Genomic DNA, 5,891 nt, shown 5'->3' on the forward strand with positions numbered 1-5,891 from the left:
CTTTCCAGTCTCTAGTTGATCATCCAATGAACCACTGATTTCATACAACAGCAAGCGGTATTTACTTGCTCTGTCCTTTGATTCCTGTCTGTATAATAACTTTATAGTCTTATATAAACACACATCACACATCCTCTTGCTTGAGGCTCACGTGCAGGCAAATGGAGCCTACAGCTCTGACAGGAGAGAGAAGAGAATTGCCAGATAACCCACAGCCAGGAATAGTGCAAACACAGTCCTGCTTGTCAGTCAAAACAGAGCTATCCTGTAAAGATCACTACTACAACCACAACAAACACACAAACAAACCAGCTGCATTGAGACAGTTCCAGGCACGGCAGCCTATGTGTTGCAGAGTAGAACTCCATAACGTTTTCATGGAGAACTTTCTGAAGCACATCACCAGGCCTTTCTTCCGAGTATCTTTGGGTGGGCTTTAACCACCAACCTTTAGGATAGCAGTCAAGTAGTTAACCCTTTGTGCCACACAGGGATTACTTTAAAGATCCCAGTCAGCTAGAATTCCCTTTCTTTAAAGCAAAACTAACAAACGACACTAATCTAGAATAGGGAAAGCTAGGTATTTCTTTTGTACCTGCTAAATTAGGACGTCCTGGTGTGGTATTGTAGGGTAAGCACTGGACTACTAACCACAAGTTCAAACCCACCAATTGCTCCTCAGAAATCCTATTCAGAATTGCTGAGTCCTGGTATGGTGCTGTGGGTTAATGCACTCACTGGACTGCAAAGTCACTTTGAACCGTAAGGTCGACCATTCAAGCTGCTCCTCAGAAACCCTATACTGGGTTGCTATGGGCCAGAATCGACTCGATGGCACTTAACAACAACATGAGTTGGAACCAACTTGATGGCACTTAACAACAATAACAAATTAGGACAAGGATTCTGGCCTTACAAGATTCACATTAAAGATTCCCATAGACCTAGCTCTACAGCAATAGCTCTAACTCCATTTTGAGATTTGACGTATGCCATTTGAGTTCTTTCTGCTACTCTCACAATGCTTGCTGACCATTAAACCAGTAATGTGGCTATACTTAGACAAGTACAGTATAAGCCCAGTGAGGAGCATTTAGCCCTTAGGTTTACACAAAGAACTAGACAAACTGCCTGGGTGTGTCCTTAGTTGTTTACTGAAAATAGCTGCATGTTACCTAATTTAACTTAAAAAATTGGGGTCATGGTGACTATGACTCAGGGACCCATAATCATAAGTCATACCCTGATCACCATGTAAAAACCCCAGAACCAAACTGTAACCTTTTTTTAAACCTGCAATTGTGTATGTATACCATCATGGCCCTTTCCCTACTTCTGTAGTCCTATCTGCAGCAGTGATGGATTAATCTGCCACCAGTCATGAAGCTCTGGTAGCGTAGTGGTTATGAATCGGGCTGCGAACCTTAAGGTCAGCGGTTCGAAACTACCAGCTGCTCCGCGGGAGAAAGATGAGGCTTTCTACTCCCGTAAGGATTTACACCCTCGGAAACCCTGTATAGGGTCGCTATGGGTCGGAACCGACTCGAAGGCACTTAACAACAACAACAACAACAGTTATGAAGCGGTTCCATAGTGTAGTGGCTATCGCATCTGCTTTACACGCAGAAAGTTCTGGGTTCAAGGCCTAGTGGAACCATCCCATCCAATCATTCCTTTGGACACCTGATGTGGCTCTGTAGGATCAACACTGGACTGTGAACGACAAGGTCAGCAGTTCAAACCCACTAGTCATTCCTTGGAAACCCTATACAGGGTTACCATAAGTCAGATGACAGTTAACAACAGCAATCATGATTTTGTGGTAACTTCCTTTGTTTTGTATTAAATGTATGAAAACCATGGCTATGAGTCAGTGCATTCATCAGCTTTGTATTGAGTTTCCCTGATATGTATGATTGTTTGTTTTGTCTTTGTCCTTGTTTTGTCTTTGTTTCAAGCTTAATAAAGGGTCTCTAGAAAACATATTTGAATCTGGGGTCTTTTTCCTCTCTCACAAAGTGGCAAAGAGGACGAGATACAAAACTGTCTTTCCTGGTGGAACTCTCAAGGATTGAGGATCAGAACAGGCACCAGAGAAGAGTTTTCTTGTTCCATGCCATGGGTCCTAGGGAACCCCATGAAGAAACATTCTTGAACTTGGGGCCCTGTGTTTTGGTGTGGCTCTCAAAGACCTTTTATTAACAATTGCTCTATGTTTTTGTCTGAGAACAATTAACACCTTCTTTCTGGGTTTTTTTTTCCTTTTTGCTGGCTTTAATAATCTCTTTAAGGATCCAGGGAAACAGAGCAGCTGAACTTGTCAGAAACTGAAACTAGATTCTAGGATGAAGGTTTTGCATATATCTGAAGATCATGTTCTAGCGCCTCTAGGAGTGTTTCGTTGTATCTGCAGATTTATAAATTCAAAATAAATTGTGCATGCTGAAATCTAGCCTATTAAGTTTTCCTTGCACTTTCCTCTTTCTCTATGCCTCTTAAAGAGTTTGTTTGCCTCCACTGGTGTGGGGTTCTAGTTTTGTTGCTTGCAAGGATTTTTGATGGCAGCAGTGTGAGAATACATTTTCCTAGGAGTTTTCGAGTTTGTGGAATCTTAGGCTCTATATACTGCAAAAAAAAAAAAAAAAATCAAAAGGAAGGGAGCACAGGATGACTTCTAAAAATTAGTAGGGAGGTCACCAGCTGTGAAAGACAGTTAAAGATGTCTGTCAGGATGAGTTGGATCAGAGGACCGGTTAGATCTTTAGGCTACCAGCAAGCCTAAAAAATGCCTGTGTGCATATTGTTTAAGTAATCCAGGGCTCAAAGCCAAGGTGTTTCCTATCAGGATTTTACAACGCCCAAGTCCTAAACTTTGAACAAATTCAAATCTTTTCTGAAATAGGAAATGCAATATCTAGGGGGCAATGCAGAGCTATCCGATGGGACTCCTGTCCAATACATAGACTGGTCATGGCTCTGCCACTAACTTGTACTTAACTGCTTGGCACAGTTTCATTGAGAAGAGCTTACAAAAGTGAAGGTGGCCACTTTAGAATTCGCTAAACAGTAGATTAGAATCTCAGAAGATCAACTTCCTACTAAAAATGTTATTTGACCCTGAGACACCAAAGTTTCAACCTAATTTTGAAACTTAACATCCTTGATAAATGAGCCTGCTTTGACCCTTATGATGATGCTAGTTGAGGTTTATACTTTAAACTGAATATAACCAGTATGGCATCGCAGGGTAAGCACTCAACCATAAGGTCAGTTTGAATGGCATGGTTGGCAGTTCAAACTCACCAGCCACTCCTTGGAAACCCTTTACAGGGTTGCTATGAGTCAGAATCAACTTAAGGGCACTTAACAAAAACAATTTAGAATTTTAGTGATCACATTGAGAAAAATGAGTTTCCATTTGTATCTTTTCTTTCCCATAAAAAACTGTTTTATGTTTGTGTTGTAAGGTTAAGGAGAAGTTTGGTTCTGTTGGTTTAGTCTATTCTCTTGTAGACATTTGGTCTGAGACACGGGTTTTATTATTTTTTTGTGCACGTTGGCCAGGGTTGCTAGTCTTCTACTGAGACTAAAAGTTGGAGGGCCTGGTGGTATAGTGGTTAAGTACTTGGCTGCTAGCTAAAAAGCCAGTGGTTTGAGCCCACCAGCCACCTGTAGGAGAGGGATATGGTGGTCTGCTTCTGTGAGAGTTGCAGCACTGGACGTGGGTCGGCCCTGTCCTATAAGGTCAGTTGGAATCAATTCGATGGCAATGGGTTTGTCTGAGAAGCCAAACACTATACTTCACAGGAGGACAATGGAAGTTTCCAGCCTGTCTTGCAGAAACTATAATGAAAATCATTTTTTTTTAAAGTACACTCAAAAGAGAATTTGGTTATTTTGATTGGCATAGCAAAGCCTTAAAAGGAAATACATTATTATAAATTGCTCTCTCTAAAATCTTATGAAGAATGCAAAAGACATAATTATGAAACTAGAATTTTTACCTCAAGATGGTAATATTAATTAGATAATATTTCTTCAAGGAACTCACTCTGATTTGACTTAATGATAAACAAGTGCTTATATGAACTGGATATTGTCTTAATATTACAAAGAATTAATGAAATGCATTCATTTTGACATAGGTTTTTGTGTTTATGACAACTTTGAAAGCAAAATTTTTCCAAGTAATTTAAATGAGATATTATGGAATATGTTGTATTTAAGAAAAAGAGGTATTTTGTCTTAAAGTAAAACTGTTGTTGTTAAGTGCTGTTGAGCCAATTCCAACTCATAGTGACCCTGTATAAGGTTTCCCAGGAGCAAGTGGTGGTGTTTAACCTATAGCGCCATACCAGGACTCCAAAGTAAAATGGGGAAGGAGAGTCATAGGACAAGCCTGTTGTTATTAAGTGCTGTCAAATCAATTCCAACTCATAGCAACTCTGTACAGGGTTTCTAAGGAGCAGATGGTGGGTTTGAACTGCCGGCCTTTTAGTTAGCAGTCCAGTACTTATCCTACAGCCTAGAAGGGGAAAAAATGGTGAAAAGGCTTTCATTTTGTCTTTTTTTAAAAAACGGTTAACAATAAAAATAAAAAAAAAACAAACAACAACTAAGAGAACAATAAAAGAGAAAGAAATTAGTATGTCAACTTGGACATATGTAAATGAGCTAGGATGAGTTCTTGTTTCCCACCATGAGTCAAAAGGTATGGATGGAGGTCAACACAGAAATCAGGTGTCCTCTGCTTCAGTCTATAAGACGGTTTGTTGTCCAGGACTCCAAAGTAAAATGGGGAAGGAGAGTCATAGGACAAGCCTGTTGGTAAGTGCTGTCGAGTCAGTTCTGAATCATAGCGACCCCATGGAGAGTTTCCAAGGAGTAGCTGGTGGGTTTGAGCCACCAACATTGCAGTTGGCAGTCCAGTGCTTATCCTGTAGCACTTCAAGTTGTCCAACCATTCTCACCTTCCTTTTCTGAATTGCACCTTCCTGATAAGCATAAACTCACTGACCCCTAGGGTTCCTTTCTCATCTTTCAAGTTGCTGTTATCACTATGAACCCATATTTGTTGTTGTTAATAAGTGCTGGTGAGTCAGTTCCAGCTCATTGCAACCCTGTGTAGGACTTCTGAGAAATGGCTGGTGAATTTGAACCACTGACATTGCAGTTCAAACCAATATTGCAGTCTAGTGCTTATCCTACAGCGCCATGTGATGATTCTTTAAAAAGCAAGTTAGACCTTTTTGAATTAGTTGTACTAGTCTTGGTGTGGTGCTGTGGGATTAAGCACCAGACCAAAAGGCCAGTTTAAACCACAAGATCAGGGGTTTAAGTTCACCAGCCAATCTTGGAAACCCTATACAGGGTCACTTATGAGTCAGAACCGACTCGATGGCACTTAGCAACAACAAACTATTGTTTGGTTTGAAGAAGACTTTGGAGGATGTTTTTGGTTTAAGGTTTAAAGATTATTTAAGGGGTTCATCAGCCTTCATGGCTCCAGGAAGCCTAGTCTATAGGACTTTACATTTTTTTGTTCTGCAGTGTTCCCCACTTTGATCAGGACTCTTCTATGGAAACGTTGATCAAAATGTTCAGCAAAGATAACTGGGCATCATCCAGTTCTTGTCTCATGGTGTTGTGGAAATGCACCAAGAATTTGCACGTTCCTGGAATGATGCTGAATGTACCAGGACATCCGTCTGTTTGTGGCCTTGTTTACAGCTTTACCTCATGTTTTTGGTGACTGCATACACTTATGTAATGGCTGGCTATTTGCCTTTTTTGTTCTCCTGTTCATATACACCTTAAAAGATCTGGGATACCAAAATCACTACTCCATGAAATTCAAAAATCAAATGCTATGTGCATCAAAAGATTTCGCC

General features: G+C 40.5%; 1 non-coding gene across 1 annotated transcript; it reads left to right on the top strand.

Annotated features, from left to right (window-relative positions):
* Nucleotides 1-1,584: 1,584 nt before the first annotated feature.
* Nucleotides 1,585-1,657, top strand: TRNAV-UAC. Its single transcript has one exon. It is a non-coding gene; the product is annotated as a tRNA-Val (tRNA).
* The last annotated feature ends 4,234 nt before the right edge of the window (nucleotides 1,658-5,891 follow it).

The sequence above is a fragment of the Chrysochloris asiatica genome, unplaced genomic scaffold (genome assembly GCF_000296735.1).
Source record: "Chrysochloris asiatica unplaced genomic scaffold, ChrAsi1.0 scaffold00008, whole genome shotgun sequence".
Classification (NCBI taxonomy): domain Eukaryota; kingdom Metazoa; phylum Chordata; class Mammalia; order Afrosoricida; family Chrysochloridae; genus Chrysochloris; species Chrysochloris asiatica.